Below are 19915 nucleotides of genomic sequence, written 5' to 3'. Positions count from 1 at the left end.
TTTTTTTTTTTTTTGTGGTGCTGACGTTGTCTTTGTTCCTCTTATTCTCCTGTGCTGAATTCCTTTTGTTTGTGGTTGTTTTCCTCATTTCTTTTGTTTTTGTAGATTTTGTTTTTACTGAGACTTTATGTTTTTCTTTATTTTAGTGAGTAGATTTGTTAACTTTCTTTGTGCTTACCTTGAAATTTACCCGTATCTCCCTAAATTTGAAGCAATCTTTTATTACTTGGTATCTCCTTGCCTTCCTCTCCATTAGAAAGTTCTATACCTGTACTGTCTATTCCTTTTTTTATTGTTCTGACATTGTTGTTATTTACAGATAACCTCTATGTTTCCCTGTTGTAAATCTTTTAGTTTCATTTTATCCTTGAGAGTTCATTACCTAGGCTGCTATCTGGCTGATGCAGTCTTACGTCCTAGATTCAGGCTGTTGTTTGATGGTGTTGGTTCTCTAACCAGAGGACTCCCTTTAATAATTCTTATGAGTTTGTTTTTGTTTTTATATATTCCCTTAATTTCTGTTTATTTGTAAATGTCCTAATTTCACCATCATTTTTGAACGAGAGTTTTGCAGGATAAATTATTCTTGGTTGACAGTTTTTTCTTTCAAGGTTTTATGTATATCATCCAATTGTCTTCTTACCTGCAGGATTTCTGCCAAGTAACCGGAGCTTAGTCTTATTGTCTGCCCTCTGTATGTGACTTTTCATTTTTCTGGAGCTGCTCTCATGATTCTTTCTTTGTCTGTGGTTTTAGTGAGTGTGATTATGATATTCCCTGGTGATTTTCTTTTGGGGTCTATCCTATATGGGGTTTGTTGAGCTTCTTTGATTGTCAGCTTTTCATCTTTCTTGATATTATGAAAGCTGTCTGTCAGCAGTTCTTCAATGATCTTTCTGTGATTTCTGTTTTCTCCCCGTTTTGGAACTTGGATCACTCCCAGATTTTTGCTTTTGATTGTATCCCATTTCCTTTTCAAGGTTTCTTCATTTTTCTTCATTCTTTTCTCTGATTTTTCCTCAAACAAAGTGGTATCCAAGGATTTGTCTTCGATTTCGCTGATCCTGTCTTCCATTGTTTCAAACCTGCTCCTCAAACCTTCTGTGTAACACTGTCCATTTCTGAAAAATCTTGTTGTTTACCTTTTGGTTTTCTAATTGCTATTTTTGTGTGATTTTTATTTGTAAATTTATTTTGACATTTTGTTCTGTATTATTTTCCTGAATTCTTCCATTGTTTCATCTGTCTTTTCCATGATTTTTATCTGTCTTTTCCATGATTTTGTATATGTTTTCCTCATTTTTGTCTGCTTTTTCTTTCATCTCTTGGGTAGACCTGAATTTTAGAGATTTAAATTCCCTATCAGGTAGTTCCAGTGCCTTTTCTTCTACTGGAAGGTTATCTGGTATTTTATTTTGGACGCCTACTGGAACCGTCCTGTCCTGTTTTTTTAATATGTTTTGATATTGTCTACTGTCTTTGGAATATTCAGTAATTATTTGCTTTGTTTATTGATTGTAGATTTGTTTTGTCCTGCTTTTTTGTTTTATTTGGTTATGTCTGAACAGGCAGGCTGGGCATTATTTGTTGTTACCTTGTCTGTGGGCATGCTATTTCTCACCACCTTGTCCAATGGGCAGGGCCAGTCACTCAGCTTTGGTGCAGCAGGGCTGCTCCAGTGAAGGAGAAAGGCTATATTAGGTTGCCTATGGCACTTACTGGGGCCAACAGGGCGGGGCTGGGGGGCAGTGCAGGGCAGGTGCCTGTAGACCATGCCTCTGCCACTCGGGGGTACAGTGTTGAGCACAAGGTGTAGTCAGGAGGGAGGGGGGAGGTTGTGATGTGTAGAGCTAGGTGGGTGTGGGAAAGAAGAGAAGGAGGAGAGAGAAACAGGGCTCCCCACAAAAAAATGCTGAGTGAGCCTGCTGTTGGAGTGGCACAGACCCGGGGAAGCCATGTGCTGGTGGCTTTCTAGCGGGGTGGGGTGGCACAGCTCATCAAGAAGGGAGAGGCTCAGTACACGCAGCTAGGTAGGCAGTAGAAACGAAAGGAGGGAGGGGTTTGAGAGTGAGAGATAAGAAACTAGATAAAAAATGAGAGAGAAAGGCACCCGTGGCCAGGTGATCTGGAGAAAGGAGAGGAAGGAAGGTAAAGAGAGAGAGGAAACGGATTTAAAAAAAAAAAAAGATGCAAAAAAAGAAAACATTCCCCAAGGGAGCCCACTGGAAGTGGGTCCCCAGCTGAGCAGTGCTGCACAGCCCATCAAGGAGTCAGGTGTTCAGAAGAAGGGTAAGGAAGGAAGGTAGAGACAAGAAACCGAGATAAGGAAAGAAGAAAAAAAAATGCCCCAAGGAAGCCCACTGGGGTGGTGACGTGGACCAGGGAAGGGGCTTCTTAGCTATGCAGCACCGCACAGCCCAACAAGGAGCAGAGATGACACACGGCGCCAGGTGTCTGGGAGAAAGGAAAGGAAGGAAGGTAGAGAGAGAAAAAAGAAACCAAGAAAAGAAAAAAACAACTTCCCTGACGGAAACCTCTGGCTTGGCAGCACAGACCAGTGAAGTGGTTCCCCAACTGAGCAGTGCTGCACAGCCTGTCAAGAAGGAGTGGAGATAGCACACGGAGCCAGGTGTTTGAGAGGAAGAAAAGGAAGGAGGTGAGAGAGAGAGATGAAGCCAAAAGAAGCCAAAAAAAAAAAGCAACAAAAAAATGGCACTGAAGGAGCCAGCTGGTGTGGGTGGGGCAAATCCAAGTGGCAAGGAGCTGGCGTCTCCCCAGGTGAGTGACCTCTGCCTACCAGAAAGCAGTGGAGGCCGAGCAGGGGGAAGAAGGGTGGGGAATGGGAAAGTGTGTATCCCTGGTTGCCAGGTGCTCTGTCTCCTGCTGGGAGCTCTGGTGAAGCTGCCTTCCTGTACTCCCTGTCTGCTGTTCTTGGTGGCTGAGGGGTCCAATATGGTGAATCTGTGCTGCGTTATATGATAGGGGACCTCCACTCCGTACCTCTCCTTGCTGTCTGTTCTCTGTCAGCTTCTTATTCCATTCAGTGATTGGTTGAGTTCTTTATCCCTTCATTTGATGCTTAGCGTTCCAGGATTGATGTTTGTCTCTGTTTTACTTAGTTTTTCGGGTCTTTGCTCTGGAGGGGTGGCGTGGTCTTCTGTCTAGAGTGCCATGTTGGCTCCCGTATCTTAAAGATTTAATTTTTTATTTCTTTGAATTCCTATGTGGTTAAACATTTTTATATGTTTATTCTTATGTATTGTTTCAACCTAATATTTCTGTCAATTTTGTGTTCTCAGCCTTTTATTTCTTATTGATTTGAGCAATTTTTTATATATTAAGACTGTTAAACTTTGTTGTATTAGTTTCCAATACTTTCCCCTAGGTTTTGATTTACCTTTTTACTTTTATTTTTCCTATTGGTTCTTGTTTTGCCCTTTTCGAAAGTAATGCAAGTCAAAGAAAATATCAAGAACCCATAATTTTACCACCCATTGATAACCATATTACCTTTTTATCTCTACATTTCACCATTTTTTATTAAGCTGTGGCTTGTACTATGCATGTTTTCTTTCTGTATACCATTGGTAACTATTGTGTTCATTGCTCTGCCCCTCTTTCCTTGTACGTCAATGTTGTTCTAATTGTTTTTGCCTTATAATGCATTTAAACATCTAAAGGCAAGACTCCACTATTATACTTCGTTCTCAAAATCATATTCATTCTCTAGCCCTGCCTTGCAAAGGAATCAGAACCAAGTGAGCAGGAGGCTGTAGTCAACACAGACATGCTAGTTCCCATGCCTGCTGTTGAAAGGCGCCATGGAAGGAGAGTTGCTCGTGGCAAAATCCTTGTGGAGAGCAGGAGCTTAGAACTGAGGCCACAAAGAAACCATCTTAGATATTCAAGAATCCAAGTGACAGAATTCTAAGAATGAAACCATTGTAGTAGGCTTCAGCACCTCATGTGGCTTGAGAAACCAAGACGTGTTCGTGTATTTTCCAAAGAGGGGTAAAATTGGGTTCTGTTTCATTATTAGGCTAATGGAATAAAGAATTATCCTTCAGAAAGTTATACTCAACCTTTGGAATTTGAGACGTGTTTACAGACATACTCATGTAAATGAATATGATGTATTGAAATTAAACATTAAATGTTGCTTGAATTTCTTATAACAGAGAACCACTATATTTAAACTTGTACTAGGGTTGAAATGTACTGGTCAAGGATCTAAGCCAGAGGATCTTATATCAGACCCATGGACTATATTCTGAAGAAGGAGAGTTCTTTGCCTGTGTTTCTCTGTGCTGGGGCTGTTTCATCCCAATTCTCCCTTGTTAAGTGTAGCCTAACAGATTATTTCTCACTGTTATCCATAAAGAACATGTAGAAAACAAGGGGTATTATTGAAAGATGGGGACACTGTAAGCACAAAGAAAGTTGATTGAATCAAAGGCTCTCTGGAGGTTGGGAAAAACCAGTGTAAGCCTCATTGTACATCCAGAAGTAAAGAGAATGAGTAGAGATCTGAATGAAACATAACAGCATTTGGGACATCTGCAGTTTAACTCAGTGTCTTCTCTGGAGAAATAAGATCCCTCTGAGCAGTCAGGTCCCAGGACTGCATTTGCCAGTGATAGTTAATTACCTCCATCACCGATCACCGAGCATCAGGTTCCTTCCCGCCTTCATTTGTTTTGACCACGTCCTCCTCACTGGGTGTTACTTCCTACCAAAGAGAGTGCACCTACTTGCCAAATGTCTCATCTGAGAAGACTGCTTAGCTGGAATTCAGATCTCTGAAGAAAGGTTCTTCTCTAGTCTTCTAGCTAATGGACTACTCTGCATTTTCTGTGCTTAGAGAAAAGTACTTCTGCTCTCAAATGTTGCATAGTGATTTTTAGTCATTGATTCCTCTATCCAGTCTCCGTCAGAGAGAGGATTTTTGCATGTGTGCATTTTTTTTTTTTTTTTGGATGAGAGCAGAGATTTTTAAAAATCTTCTCTTGTCAAAGATCTGCAGCGAGCAGGTAAAGAAATAGGTGACTGAAAAGTATCTTCACATAGAAGATGTTTCTAAACATCTTGTGTCTAGGTCAACAGACCAAGCAAAGTTGCACGATACAAAAAATGAGATGGCTAACCCATTTATAACTGCTGAGAGTATTTAAGAAACTGAAGGGTCCAGATGTGTTGACTTGAAAAGTCAACAGCTTAGATATGAGAGCTTTTTTTTTTTTTTTAAATTCGTTCATCTGTTGATGGTCATTCAGGTTGTTTCCATCTTTTGACTACTGCGAATAATGCTGCAGTGAACATTGGCATGTAAATATCTGTTTGAGTCCCTGCTCTCAATTCTGGTATGAGAGCTTTTTGCTTGTAGCAACTGAACAAGTGGTATGCTAAAGAGCAGTGCCCAGGGGCTTGATGTCTCTCAAGCCTCCTTTCTATCCAGAAAACATCGGCTCTGGTACATTCCTGTCTTTGGTGCTCAGAATGTGACATGATCTGAGCAGAGGTGAGAATCACAGTTGCATGCTGAGTTGAGAAATGCATTTTACTGAAGTACATCTAGTATATCATGTGATGTCTTTGGTCCGAGTCAGTTCTGATCCTCTGTTGGAGAGTAGCCACTGTGTATTTTCACTTACGAGCAAAAGTGGTCAATATAACAATACTTCTTTTTAAATCAGCTGGTAAAGTATGATTTGGTGCTTAAACTCAGCAGTTCCTCTTTGTGTACTACATTGGTCCACTTTCATAAAAAACTAGAAAGAGAAAACAGATGATAATTCCAAGAGAATTAAAATATCTTATTGAAAATAAATGTGTTTAATATTAATATTGAATAGACATTATTGGTTTGACTTAATACTGCATGATTTTTTTAGCATCTTTAACAGTTACGTACAAGGTCATCTCCGTTATAGACTGAGACTCTTCTTGTCCCATCATAGAAGGCATTTGGAATTGTTTCTTAGATTTATTTGTAACTCCTGTGTGGTTTCTAAATTAGATTTCTCTTTTACAGCCCCATTTCCTTCCATTTAATTGTCTTTACTAAGGTCATAGTCCTGTGTAACCCCACAGTTACTTTTATTATTACAAACTATATTGTTAATAATACCTTATTAGGATGCTCCTTCCAGCAGTCATCGAAGAGCTAAGCCACATGAAGAGCAAAGATCTTTTTCAATTAGATTTACCTACAGTGAAGTCAAAGGCAGCATGAGTAATTACTAACAAAATTCACAAATCAATATGTACTCTCTTCTCTAACTATCGTGAATGTGCCTTAGTTTTCTCCTTGCTGTGGTTTGTTTATGGACTGTATTGTTGTTAGCACAGTAGGCCCCCCACGTAACAACCCTATTCATTATAAAACAGAATTTGGTATGATGCAAATGCACCTTGGAGCCCACCCAAAAGTTTGACTGACTTAGCTGTCAGGAGGCTCTTCTTAAAGGGGGTTCTCACCCCCTCAAAATGGTATAATGGCATGGACCATGTGGAGAGCATTATGCAGAAGCCCTGGTACATAGATTTGGGTGCTTTTTGTTTTGCAGAAAATTGGTGAGCTAGTCACCGTAGGAGACTATATTTTATAGCTATAGTTGAACTCCCCATATATCTATGTAATCATCTGACATAACTTTTCTACCAGCCCTTTCTAATTTATAAAAACAACAATATCTAAAGGTGGTTGGTATTTGAGGCTGCTATTTGTTTTCTGTTCATATCTACCAGACTTGGCCAAAATTCAGGTAACCAACAGCTTAGCTATTTCCGGCTTGCTGTGGTCAATGTTGTAGAAATTATTGCTGAGATAAATATACTTCTGTGGAGAACGTGATGGGTGCTGGCTGGATTGTCCTGGGCTTTCATCAAACCCCAGCCAGGAAGAAATATGAATGTGGGAATATATAACTCACACTGTTCTCCAGTCTTAGTGATATGGACTAAAGATGCAGTTATGAATCATGACTTATGTGTTGATTTCAGGTCAGCAAAAGCTTGCTTGTTCTTTCTCCTTTTAACCACAGCCCATACCAATACCTTTTCCTCTTTGGAACGCTATTGCAGCTCTCTGGGAGGGATTCGATACCAGATGAGAGTAATGAGACATCTAGTAAGTAAGACCAAAGTGACTTCACATGTTTACTAGCAAGCTATGAATAATAATATTGTACTCCAATGAAAGGAAGACTAGTTACCCTTTTTCAGTACTTAAAGCTTTGATGTTTTTACTCATGATTCAGTCTTTCACATCTGGGAATTTGCAATAGGTACTCTCATCTCTTCTACAAATTAGCAAGCAAAATTGCACAAGTCTCAAAAAATGAAATGGAAAATGCTAGCGGGAATTTTTCAATATCATTTGCTCTGTGTTTATAAAATTAGTCAAGTAAATAAAAAAACAAACAAAATTCCTGTACACATTCCAGGTGGCTATTACTGAAGCTATTGGTCATCGCAGACATGGAGGAATCTACGGGCACAGTCACTTACTGTAAACACTGTAGGAAGAAAAAGCTTGCTTTGAGAGCGGATGGAATGTCTGAGTTATAGGAAGAACCCCAGAAGATGATACAAGTACTTTAGTGGAAGAGATTAAATTGATTAATGAAATTGATTTTCAAAATCCATTAATGTAGAGAAAAATCTGAGCGTAAAGTAAATCTAATTTTAATGAACTCAATTCTTAAATTCTCTTTTTATTAAAAATTGAACATTTTTATGATTGTAGAAGTGTCAGTGTAACCCAAGCAGCAGAAAAGAAAACACCTAGAGAAGAGAGATTAACCAAATTTCACATGTAGTGTTTGAAAGATAAACATTAATTGCTAGATAACGATTCACTGAAAGAAGGTAGACTAGGTAGCTGTAACATGATTGTTTCTCCTTCTACCCCTATCAAGTCCATGCTCTCTACTTCTGACCCTGGATGAGTTCCTGGGCAGGTCCTACAATAGGTATTTTTTAATTTTATTGTGCTTTAGGTGAAAGTTTGCAGCACAAATTTGTTACTCTTTCAAAAATTTATACACAAAATGTTTTTATGACATTGGTTGCAATCCCCGCATAGTGTCAGCACTCTCCCCCTTTCCCTTTACACCTCACGTTCCCCATATCCGTTCCTCCAGTTTTCCTGTCCCTTCCTGCCTTCTCCTCTTTGCTTTTGGGCAGGTGTTGCCCTACTGGTCTTGTATATTTGATTGAACTGAGAAGCACATTCCTCATGTGTGCTATTGTTTCTTTTATATGCCTGTCAAATCCTTGACCGGAAGGTGGAATTCGGGAGTGTATTCAATTTTGAGTTAGCAGAGTGTCTGGGGGCCATAGTCTCGGGGGTTCCTCCAGTCTCTGTCAGACCAGTAAGTCTGATCTTCTTTTGTGAATTTGAATTTTGTTCTGCATTTTTCTTGCACTCCGTCTGGGACCCTCTATTGTGATCCCTGTCAGAGCCAAAAGTGGTGGTAGCTGGGCACCATTCTAGTTCTGGGCTCAGCCTGGTGGAGATTGTGGTTCGTGTGGTCCATTTAGTCCTTTGAACTAATATTTTCTTTATGTCTTTGGTCTCCGTTGCTCCGGATGGGATGGGACCAACAGATGTATCTTAGGTGGCCACACACAAGCTTTTAAGACCCCAGGCGCTACTTACCAAAGTAGGATGTAGAACATTTTCTGTATGAACTATATTATGCCAATTGATCTAAGTGTCTCCTGAAACCGTGGTCCCCATTCCTCAGCCCCAGTTACTTGGTCCCTCAAGGTGTTTGTATATGTCTAGGAAGCTTCTGTGACTTTGGTTTGGTCAAGTTGTGCTGACTTCCCCTGTATTGGGTGTTGTCTTTTCCTTCACCAAAGTTAACACTTGTCTACTATCTAGTTAATGATTTCCCCTCTCTACCCCTCCTCTCCATCAAAGTTTTTTTTTTTTTTCTGTGTGTAAACATTTTCTTGGGTTTTTATAATAGTGGTCTCATAATATTTGTCCTTTTGTGATTGACTTTTTTTAGTCCGTTATCTAGTTTGTCTTCTGGTGTTTGTGCATTGTTAGTTATGGTTTGTATTGAATTTATGGGCCTCTGGTATTATGCCTACTTTTTCTTCCATGATCTTTATTGTTTTAGGTTTTATATTTAGGACTTTGATCTGTTTTGAGTTAGTTTTTGTGTATGGTGTGAGGTATGGGTCCTGTTTCATTTTTTTACGGATGGACATCCAGTTTTGCCGGCACCATTTTTAAAAAAACTGTCTTCTCCCCATTTAGTGGACTTTGGTCCTCTGTCAAAGATCGGCTGACCATAGGTGGATGGATTTATGTGTGCGTTCTCGATTCTGTTCGATTGGTCTATGTATCTGTTATTGTGCCAGTACCAGGCTGTTTTGACTACCATGGCTGTATAGTAGGTTCTGAGATCAGGTAGTGGGAGGCCTCCTGCTTTGTTCTTCTTCAAGAACGTTTGCTTATCTGGGGCCTCTTTCCTTTCCATATAAAATTGGTGATTCCTTTTTCCATCTCGTTAAAGAATGCTGTTGATTTTTGGATTGAGATTGCATTATATCTTTAGATCGCTTTGGTTAGAATTGACATTTTCACAATGTTGAATCTTCCTATCCATGAGTATGGTCTGTTTTTCCATTTATATAGGTCTCCTTTAGTGTCTTGCGATAGTGTTTTGTAGTATTCTTTGTATAGGTCTTTTACATCCTTGGTTAGATTTATTCCTAAGTATTTTATTTTTTTAGGTGCTATTATAAATGATACTGTTTTCCTGATTTCCTTTTTGAAGTTCTCTTTGTTGGTATGGAGGAATCCAACTGATTTTTGTATGTTGATTTTCTAACCTGCTACTCTGCTGAATCTTTCTGTTAGTTCCAGTAGTTTTCATGTGGAATCTTTGGGGTTCTCTATGTATAGGAACACATCATCTGCAAATAAGCATAGTTTTACTTCTCCCTTTCCAATTTGGATGCCCTTATTTCTTTTTCTTGCCTTATTGCTCTAGCTAGGACTTCAGCACAATCTTAAATAGGAGTGGTGATAAAGAGCATCCTTGTCTTGTTCTGGTTCTCAGGGGGAATACTTTCTTCCTCTCTCCGTTGAGAATGATGTTGGCTATTAATGTTGTATAACCAAAACCAAAACAAACCGATTTCTGTCAATTCTGATTCACAGCGACCCTATAGAACAGAGTAGAACTACCCCTTAGGGTTTCGAAGGAGCAGCTGGTGGATTTGTACTGCCAGTTTTTAGTTGGCAGCTGTAGCTCTTAACCACTGCACCACCAGGGCTCCATTCTACTCTTATTTTATTGAGAGTTTTTTTTTTTTTTTTTTTAAATCATGAATGGATGTTGGACTTTATAAAATGCCTTTTCTGTGTCAGTTGAGATGATCATGTAATTATTTTCTTCTGTTCTATTTGTGTGATGGATTGCATTGATTAATTTTCTAATGTTGAGCCATCCTTGCATACCTGGTATGAATCCCACTTGGTTGTGATGCACTATTGTTTTGATATGATACTGAATTCTATTGGCTAGAATTTCATTGAGGATTATTGCATGTACGTTCATGAGACATACTGGTCTGTAATTTTCTTTTTTTGTAGTATCTTTGCCTGACTTTGGTATCAGGGTTATACTGGATTCATAGAATGAATTCAGGAGTATTCCTTGCTTTTCTATGCTGTGAAATAGTTTGAGTAGTACTGATGTGATCTCTTCTCTGAATGTTTGGTAGAATTCTCCAGTGAAGCCGTCAGGGCCAGGATTTTTTGTTGTTGGGGTTTTTTTTTATTACCTCTTCAATGTCTTCTCTTATTATGGGTCTGTTCAGATTTTCAACATCATTTTGTGTTAGTTTAGGTAGTTACTGTGTTTCTAGAAATTTGTCCATTTCCTCTAGGTTCTCAAATTTGTTGGAGTACAGTTTTTCATAGTTTTCTGTTGTGATCCTTTTTATTTCAGTTGGGTCTGTTATAATGTCACCCATCTCATTTCTTATTTGGGTTATTTCCTTCCTCTCCTGTTTTTCTTTTGTCAGTTCGTCCAGTGTTTTGTTGATTTTATTGATCTTTTCAAAGAACCAACTTTTGGTCATGTTGACTCTTTCTGTTGTTTTTCTGTTCTCTGTCACATTTATTTCTGCTCTTATCTTTATTATTTCCTTTCTTCTGGTGGCTGTGGGCTTCTTTTGCTGTTTATTTGTTCAAGTTGTAGGGCTGAGATTTTGTTTTTGGTCTGTTCTTCTCTCTTGATATGTGTGCTTATTGCTATAAATTGACCTCTGAGCATTGCCTTTGTTGTATCTTAGGGATTCTGGTATGATGCGTTTTCATTCTCATTTGATTCTAGGAATTTTGGATCATCTTGTTTTTCTTCTGTTACCCAGTTGTTTTTAAGCAAGGTTTTATTCAGTTTCCTGGTATTTGATTTTTGTTCCCTTGCACTTCTTGTTGTTTATGATGTTGTGATCACAGAGAATGCTTTGTATTATGTCAGTGTTTTGGATTTTATTGAAGGTTGCTTTGTGGCCTTAGGTGTGTTCTATTCTGGAGAATGTTATGTGTGTATTGGAAAAGAATGTGTACCTTGATGCTGTAGAGTGGAGTGTTCTATGTATTTCTGTGAGGTCAAGTTGATTGATAGTGGCCTTTAGATCTTCTGTATCTTTGTTTAGTATCTTTCTAGATGTTTTGTCCTCTACCAAGAATGGTGTGTTGAGGTCTCCTACTATTATTTTGGAACTGTCCGTTTCTCTTTTCAGTACTGTTAAAGTTTGTTACATGTGTTTTGGAGCCCTGTTGTTGGGTGCATAGATATTTATTAAGGTTATGTCTTCTTGGTGGATTGTCCCTTTAATCATTATATAATGTCCTTCCTTGTCTTTTATGGTTGATTTTGCCTTAAAGTCTAATTTATCTGAGATTAGTATTGCCACTCCTGCTCTTTTTTGGTTTCCACTTGCTTGATAATTTTTTTTTACATCCTTTAATTTTTAATATATTTATGTCTTTGTTTTTAAGGTGTGTCTCTTGTAGATAGCATATTGATGGGTCAGTTATTATTATTATTTTATCCATTCAACCACACTGTATTTTTAGGTGCATCTAAAGCATTTATCTTCAGTGTGGTTATCGTTAGGTATGCATTTATTCATGTCACATTGTGTGTGTGTGTGTGTGTGTGTGTGTGTGTGTGTGTGTGTGTGTGTGTGGTGATGTGTTCTTTGTTCCTCTTACTTTCCTGTATTGAGTTCCTTTTTCTTTGTGGATTTTCTTTTCTTTTGTTACTATAGATTTTGTGTTTACTAAGTCTTTATGTTTTTCTTCTATTTTATTCTGGTGCATAGGTTTGTTAACTTTCTTTGTGGTTACCTTGAAATTTACCCTTATCTTCCTAAGTTTGAACCAGTCTTTTATTACTTGATAGCGCCTTAAACTTCCTCTCCATTTTAAAGTTCTATACCTACACCATTTATTCCTCCCTTTTATTGTTTTGACATTCTTGTCATTTACAGATTGACATCTCTGTTTCCCTGGTTTAAGTCTTTTAGCTTCATTTTATTATTGAGAGTTCTTTACTGTCATGGATCGAATTATGTCCTGCCAGAAATGTGTGTATCAGTTTGGCTAGGCCATGATTCCCAGTATTGTGTGGTTGTCCTCCATTTTGTGATTGTAATTTTATGTTAAAGGGGATTAGGGTGGTATTGTATAACACTCTTACTAAGGTCACATCCCTGATCCAGTGTAAAGGGAGTTTCTCTGGGGTGTGGCCTGCACCACCTTTTATCTCACAAGACATGAAAGGGAAGCAAGCAGAGAGTTGGGGACCTCATACCACCAAGATAGCAGTGCCAGGAGCAGAGCGCATCCTTTGGACCTGGGGTCCCTGTGGGGAGAAGCTTCTAGTCCAGGGGAAGATTGATGAGAAGGCCAGCAAAGAGAGAAAGACTTCCCCTGGCGCTGATGCCTTGGATTTGGACTTTTAGCCTACTTTACCGTGAGGAAATAAATTTCTCTTTGTTAAAGCCATCCACTTGTGGTATTTCTGTTATAGAAGCACTAGTTGACTAAGACATTTACCTAAGTTGGTATCTGGCTGGTGCTGTCCTGTGTCCTAGACTCGATTGTTAGCTGATGTTGTTGGTTCTCTAACCAAAGGACTCCCTTTAATATTTATTGTAAGTTTGGTTGAGTTTTCACAAATTCCTTTAATTTCTCTTTATCTGGAAATGTCCTAATTTTACCATCATATTTGAGAGATAGTTTTGCAGGATATATTCTTGGTTGGCAGTTTTTTTTTTTCTTTTAGGGTTTTATCTTGTCATCCCATTACCTTCTTGCCTGCATAGTTTCTGCCTAGTAATCAGAGCTTATTCTTATTGTTTCCCCTTTGCAAGTGACTTTTCATTTTTCTTGAACTGCTCTCAGGATTCTTTGTCTTTGGTTTTTTGCAAGTGCGATTATGATATGTCTTAGTGACTTTCCTTTGGGTCTATCATTCGGGTTCATTGACCTTTTGGGTTGCCAGCTTTCTGTCTTTTATGACATTTAGGAAGTGTTCTTCCAGGAAATCTTCAACAGTCTTCTCTGGGTTTTCCATTTTATCTCTGTGTTCTGTAACTCCAGTCACGTGCACATTTTTTTTCTTGATTGTGTCCCACATAATTCTTAGGTATTCTTTATTTTTCATCATTTTTTAATCTGATGTTTCCTCAAAGTGGCATCCACGGATTTGTCTTCAGTCTCGCTTATTCTGCCTTCTTTGTTTCCAATTTGTTCCTAAAACCTTCTATTGAGTTGTCCCTATCTGAAATTTTGTTATCTTTTGTATGTCTAGTTGATGTTTTCATAAAAATTCTCATTGTTTATTTATTTTGATATTTTCTTTTTGTATTATTTTCCTGAAGTCTTCTGTTGCTTTGTCTGTGTTTTCCTTGATTTTGGCTGTATTTTTGTTTGTTTTGTCTGTGTTTTCTATGATTGTATTTTTCATTGGTTTTGTCTGTTTTCCTTATCTCTTGGAGATCCCTAGATATTAGCGTATTGAATTCCATATCAGGTAGTTCTACTTCCTTTTCTTCTACTGGAAGGTTATCTGATTCTGTATTTTGGTCACTTGCTTGACCCTTCTTGTCCAGATTTTTAATATGTTTTGATACTGTCTGCTGTCTCCAAGACTTTACGATATTATTTTCTTTATTTATTGATTTTATGTTAGTTTTGTTCTGCTTTTTTGGTTGTTTTGATACACCAGTGTGGGTGGGCCAGGTATGCTTTGCCACTTGCTCATCTGTGGGCACCATAGCTCTCACCACCTTATCCAGTGAGTGGGGCAGTAGCAGGCAGGGTGAACTTGTTTCACTGTACACAGGTTTGGTGAGGTGGCTGAGGGAGACTGGGCCAGCACTGTCTGCCACCTGATGTTGGTCCAGTGGTATGGGAGCATTCACAGCCCCTTGCCAAATGGGCAGGGTTTCGGAAGGGGAGTGGTACAGGCTCTCTTCCCACCACTAAGCAGCTGGTGAAGTGGCGAGAGGGAAGGGGCGGTGAGAGCTGGGTGTGGCAGACACTTTAGATGCCTCAGTGTGGCAGGAGCTGGCGGGAAGGGGGTTGGTGGTGTATGGCACTAGGTAGGAGGGATAAAGAAAGAGAAACAAAAATGAAAAAGGTAGCCTGTGGTGGGGGCGGGGTAGACCTATGGGCCAGCAGGAATGGGGTGTATATGGCATACAGGGCTAGGTGGGAGGTAGCAAGAAAAGAAAGAAAAAAAAAATAGATGGCTGCTCAGTGGGGGCCAGCTTGTGGGGGCAAGGTGGACCCAGGGCAGCAGTGGGCCAGTGGGCCAGTGGTGGTGCTCTATCTGTATGGCACAGCAGGGGCCAGCAGGAAGGGGGGCAGGTGGTGTATGGGGCTAGATGGGAGGGAGAAAATGAAGTAAGAAAGGCAAAAAGATGGCACGTCAGGGGCCGGCAAGTGGGGACAAGACGGACCCAGGGTCCAGGGGGAAGGGAGGGGAGGAGGCTTACGGGGCTAGGTGGGAGGAACTAAAAAAGAAGGATAAGAAAGAAAAAATGGTGGCATGGTAGGAGCTGGTGGTTGGGGTCAGGTCAGACCCAGGGTGGCAGCAGGTTGGTGGCTCTCTAGTGGTGGTGGTGCAGTTGGGGCCAGTGGTGGTGGGGGGCGGCATTTGGGGCTAGGTGGGAGTGAGAAACAAAAGGAAGAAAGAGAAGAAGAAGAAAAGAAAAAAGTGGCGATGTGACAGGACCCGGGGGGATGGATTGGTGGCTCTCTAGTGATGGCAGCACAGCAGGGGGCTAGTGGGAAGGTGGGGGAGGTGGCGTACAGGGCTAGGTGGATGGAGGAAGAAAGGGGGGAAAAATGGCCCAGTGGGTGGGAATGGGGCAGACCTACGGCGACAGTGGGCCGTTTGCTCTCTAGCCACGGCATTGTGGCAGGGACCAGCTGGAATCGGGGGAGCTGGCGTACGGGGCTAGTTGGAAAGGAGAAAGAGAAGGAAAAAAAAATGCAGCATGAGGAGATGGGTGGGCCCAGGGGTGGTGGTGGTGAGGGTTCGTATTGTGGACCCTGGCTCATATTGTGGGGGCTACTGGCTTGGGGTGTTCTTGCTTCTACTCAGCAGAAGGGTGAGGGTGGGGTGGTGGTTCTCTAGCCATGGCAGCACAGCGGGGGCTGGTGAGTGGTGAGAAGGTGGCCAGAAGGGTGAGTGGTGAAGGAAGCCTGTTTCTCTGGTTGTCTAGTGCTCTGTCTCTTGTTGAGAGCTCCATAAGTTGCTTTGCTGTACTCCTTGTCCAGAGTTGTTGCTGGCTGTGCTTCAAGATGGCAACGCTCTGCTGTGATGATTGGCAGGGGACCTCCCCTCCATATCTCTCCTCAGTCTCTGTTTTCCATCAGTTTCTTCTTTCTTTTGGTGTTTGATCTAGTTCTGTATCCCTTCATTTGATGTTTGGGTTCCAGGATTGATGTTTGTATCTGTTTTACTTAGTTTTTCAGGCCTTTGCTGCAGAGGGACGGCATGGTGTATCTATCTAGGGTGCCATGTTGGCTCCACTTTCTCAGGTCTTGTAAATTTTATTGCATTTTTTTAGGAACAAGGACAGTCTTGTCAGTGATTTAAAGCTTCCATCTATTTGAACATTAATAAAGTTTGAGTCTCCCCCCCACCCCCACAGCTGGGGCCTTCAGTGTGAGATCAGCTTTTTTCTCCCTATTGGTCCATCTCCTCCCCAGTGAACCAGCTCCTGTTTCAGATCCCTCTAGACTTGGCTCAGGAGGGAGGAATGCTGGGAGTGGGAGGAGCAAGCACATCCACACATGGCATCAGGTCTCTGCGTGGCAGTTGCACAATTGCTTCCTCCTTCACTTCTGGGCCCTTTGGTGGTTTTCTTGAAGAACATCAGGCTGGGAATCTCCTACTAGAGTTCTGTTGACACAGCCCTCCTCTGACTGACGCCTCTACCCCCACCTTTCCTAGCTCCTGAGTTTCTGATTTCCACTGAATTATTAGCCTTTCTGGGAAGAATTCCTTTCAAGATGGCTGACAGCTAGCTCCACTCCATGGAGTCTGTATCTGGCCCTCCAGGGAGCACAGGCCTTGCCCTACTCTGAGCAGAAGTGCAGCTCATTCCCCTGCAGCCCTCTCTCTCTCTTTCTCTGCTCTGTCACAGGCAAACTTGTCACTCACTGAACTCCAGTGGACACTCATCAAGCTTCTGAGAAGTTCCTTGAACTCACCATCATTGGGCTGCAGATGGAGAGAACCACCCTGCTCCTTTTCTCCCACAGTTCCCTCCAAGTGAATTCTTGTACCTTATAGGTCTTGAGGTTCATGGTGGGCTAAGGCAGATGGAACTGGTTTCACAGTTTTTCAATGTATACTGCATAAGTGATCCAGCACCTCACTTTAGGATATGGAAATAGCTGGCACCTCTGAATTATCTGCCTTTGGGTCCTCTGCCAAAACTGAGGCAGAGAGGATGCCATTTTAATATCCTCAAATAATTAAAATTGGTTTCAGGTATTTTATTCTTTTGATAATTCCTCTCAAACGTATATTTTTTATCCCTAGTTATTTTCTTTGGCCTTATCGATCTGGATCTCTTAGAGAAAGCTGTGAGGTTAACCACTAATATTGGTGGTGGTTTGTTGGATCCCTTTCCACAGACCCTTTGGACAGGCTCTTCATGGATGTTGAAGGAAAGTGCCTCGGATGGTGGAGGTGCCTGGCACCAGCTCCCATTCAGTTGCCTGCTGGGGAGCAGGGGCACTTGTCTGGCAGGGCTTTGGAAGCAATCCAGGATCTTTCTTCCACTCACTGAAGCACAGTGTAACGGTGTTTGAAGACAAATACTTCAGTAAGCAGGAAACACTGACTTCTGACTATGTTTGTTTTTCATTTTACAGGTTTTGTGGCCACTGGATGAGATAAGATGATGATTTATTACCAAATTATCTCCTTTTAATAACTGAATATAAAAACAGAAAGCATCATTCTCTTTAAGAGCCACATGTAACTCCGCCTTCCTTGATTTGTTGCCTGTTCAGAAGACTTAAGTTTTAAAACTGAACAGACTGGCCCGAGAGCTCATGAATAATTAAGGTCATTGACAAGTCCTCGTAAGAGATCATTTACTTGTTCTTGGCATCCAGGCTCCAGGGAGCAACACAAAACACTCGCAAACAAGCTCCTAGCAGTTCAGTCTCTCACAGGAAGGATGCTCAACGAGAAGGGAGAGGAACAAAAGCATCCCACACTAATCCTTTGTTCAGAAGGATCCAATATTATCCCATAGTTTCAACATGTCAGTAACACAATCTGTTGTCTTGCGGATGAATTGGAAACTTCTCAACAAATAATTTTGAGGCTTAGTCATTATTTCCTGAAGGTTCACTAAATTAGTAACATTGCAGACCGATGACTCCGATTTGTTTTAATGTCGTTGTTTGTATTCTTACCACACATAGATCACGCCCTATTATATGACACTTCATGTGGGAACATTCAGCGGGCACCATAGTGGCCCTATTTCATTGCTGTTTGGTAGTTTAAAAATGGAAAAATGGGAGGTTTCATGTGATTTCTATAATTAATTTTATAGCAACATTTTATAAAATGCTGTTTCGATAAATTATTTGTTCTTATTAGGAAGAGGGGAAAAACCTTCATGTCTCTTAACTTGGAGAGATTTTTGTTCTCCAGTTTCATAATTAGGATATTTTTATCATCACAATTACATAGCTAACAATGAGTCTCTTTTGCAAGGCTGGCCTCCCAGAGTGTCCCAGTTAAAGGAAATGAGGCCTAGTGGAAAGGGTTCTGCTGTGAGAGCTTTGCTAAATCATAACACTTCCTCTGTGTAGCATGTGTGCACGCACGCATACACACAAACACACACACACGTGCACACAAGCACACGCATGCTCCACCAACAGTTCCTAATAGTACTAATTCTAAAGCAGATCTGGGGTCTTGCTGCTTCATTCCATCTTCACTATCATCATCTTACTCCTGCCCACCCTCACCTCTCACTGTGGCTACTCCTTCTTGGTCCCCAGATCCATCTACATACAGCAGCTAGAAGAATCTTGTATTTCCTTTTTAAAAAACCCCTCAGATAGCTTAGGGGGCAGAGAGTATGTGTTAATAGGGGAGGAACAGCTCAGAAAAGGAAGGTGAGAATGTAATCCCTGTCACTAAATGGTGCATGCAGAAACTGTTGACTTGGTGTATGTTTTGCTGTGTGTATTAACAACAACAACAAAATAAATAAAATTTAAAGGAAAACGACAAACCCTTCAGGAGCTTCCCACCGGGAATAAAATCCCAACTCCTTGCCATTCCTCACAGCCCTGCCTGATCTGGCTCTGTCTCCTCCCTCTTTGTCTCCTGCCTCTCTGGCTTGGTGTCTCATCCACTCTGCCCTCCTTTCCGTTACCCGATCCACCTAAGCCCTTCACCACCTCAGGGCCTTTGCACTTGCTGTTCCTCGGCCTGGAATGTTCTTCCTACAGATCCAGGACTCACTGGCTGCTTTTATCCCTCCTTTTTATTCACGTTTCCTCCTACGAGGTGCCTTCCTTGACTTCGTCTCTAGAAACCACTCTCTTCTCCAAGTTATTTCATGTCTTCCTCATTCCTGCCTGTGATGTTCCTCCATCAGGAATAAACCGATTTATTCCTATGCCTCTTTGTTTAGTAGAATTCCTGCTCTTTGAGACCGAGGACACTGAGTACTGTGTTCATTGCTGAGTCCCCCTTGCAGAGAACAGTGGTAATTATAGTTGTCCAGTAAATCTTTGTTAAATGGGGGGGAAAGTTATATGCAGATACTACGCGTATGTATTGATTTTTCCTGTGTGAAATTTTTGTTGAGCCTTCAGGGCTACATATCTCGCTGTGTTTCAATAAAACTGTGGTCATATTTCCTCATCCGTTTAATGGGGTTGCAGTTGATTTGTTAAAGCTGTATCTCTAGTTAAAAACCCGGGATCATAGAAGTATAGTTTTGAAGTATTCTGCTTTTACCCTCTCTCTGGTAGCGATGCTTGCAAGGAGAGCTTTGGAATCACATATATATGGGGTGACATTCAGCTAGTAAGTAGAATTAAAATATGGAAGACTGCTGTGTGTTGATGAATAGTGCGTGCCTTTACCATGAGCCCCCAGGCGTCTTTCCCACTTCTGTACGAGGGTCTAGCCAGCACTGATGGGTGGGCCAGGGTGTCAGGCCTGGTTGCCAGCAGGGGAGATGGTACCCCGAGAAAGCCCCTGGCACCCTAGTGTGGCCGCCTGCCACTGGGGCCCCTCAGCATCCCCCTCATGTGGCCTCTTTGGGAATTGCAGCTTCTACAATGTATCATTTCTATTAAATGATGTCACCC

The 19915-nt window shown here is 41.1% G+C and overlaps 1 protein-coding gene across 1 annotated transcript in view; it reads left to right on the top strand.

The window, feature by feature from the left end:
- The window catches only part of RYR3 (ryanodine receptor 3), a 420187-nt gene that overhangs the window by 150952 nt on the left and 249320 nt on the right, over positions 1-19915 (top strand). The window lies entirely within an intron of this gene.

This window comes from Trichechus manatus, unplaced genomic scaffold (assembly GCF_000243295.1).
Source record: "Trichechus manatus latirostris isolate Lorelei unplaced genomic scaffold, TriManLat1.0 scaffold00076, whole genome shotgun sequence".
Classification (NCBI taxonomy): Eukaryota; Metazoa; Chordata; class Mammalia; order Sirenia; family Trichechidae; genus Trichechus; species Trichechus manatus.
The sequence above is the reverse complement of the archived record's forward strand: the minus strand, read 5'-3'. Positions and strand labels throughout refer to the sequence as shown.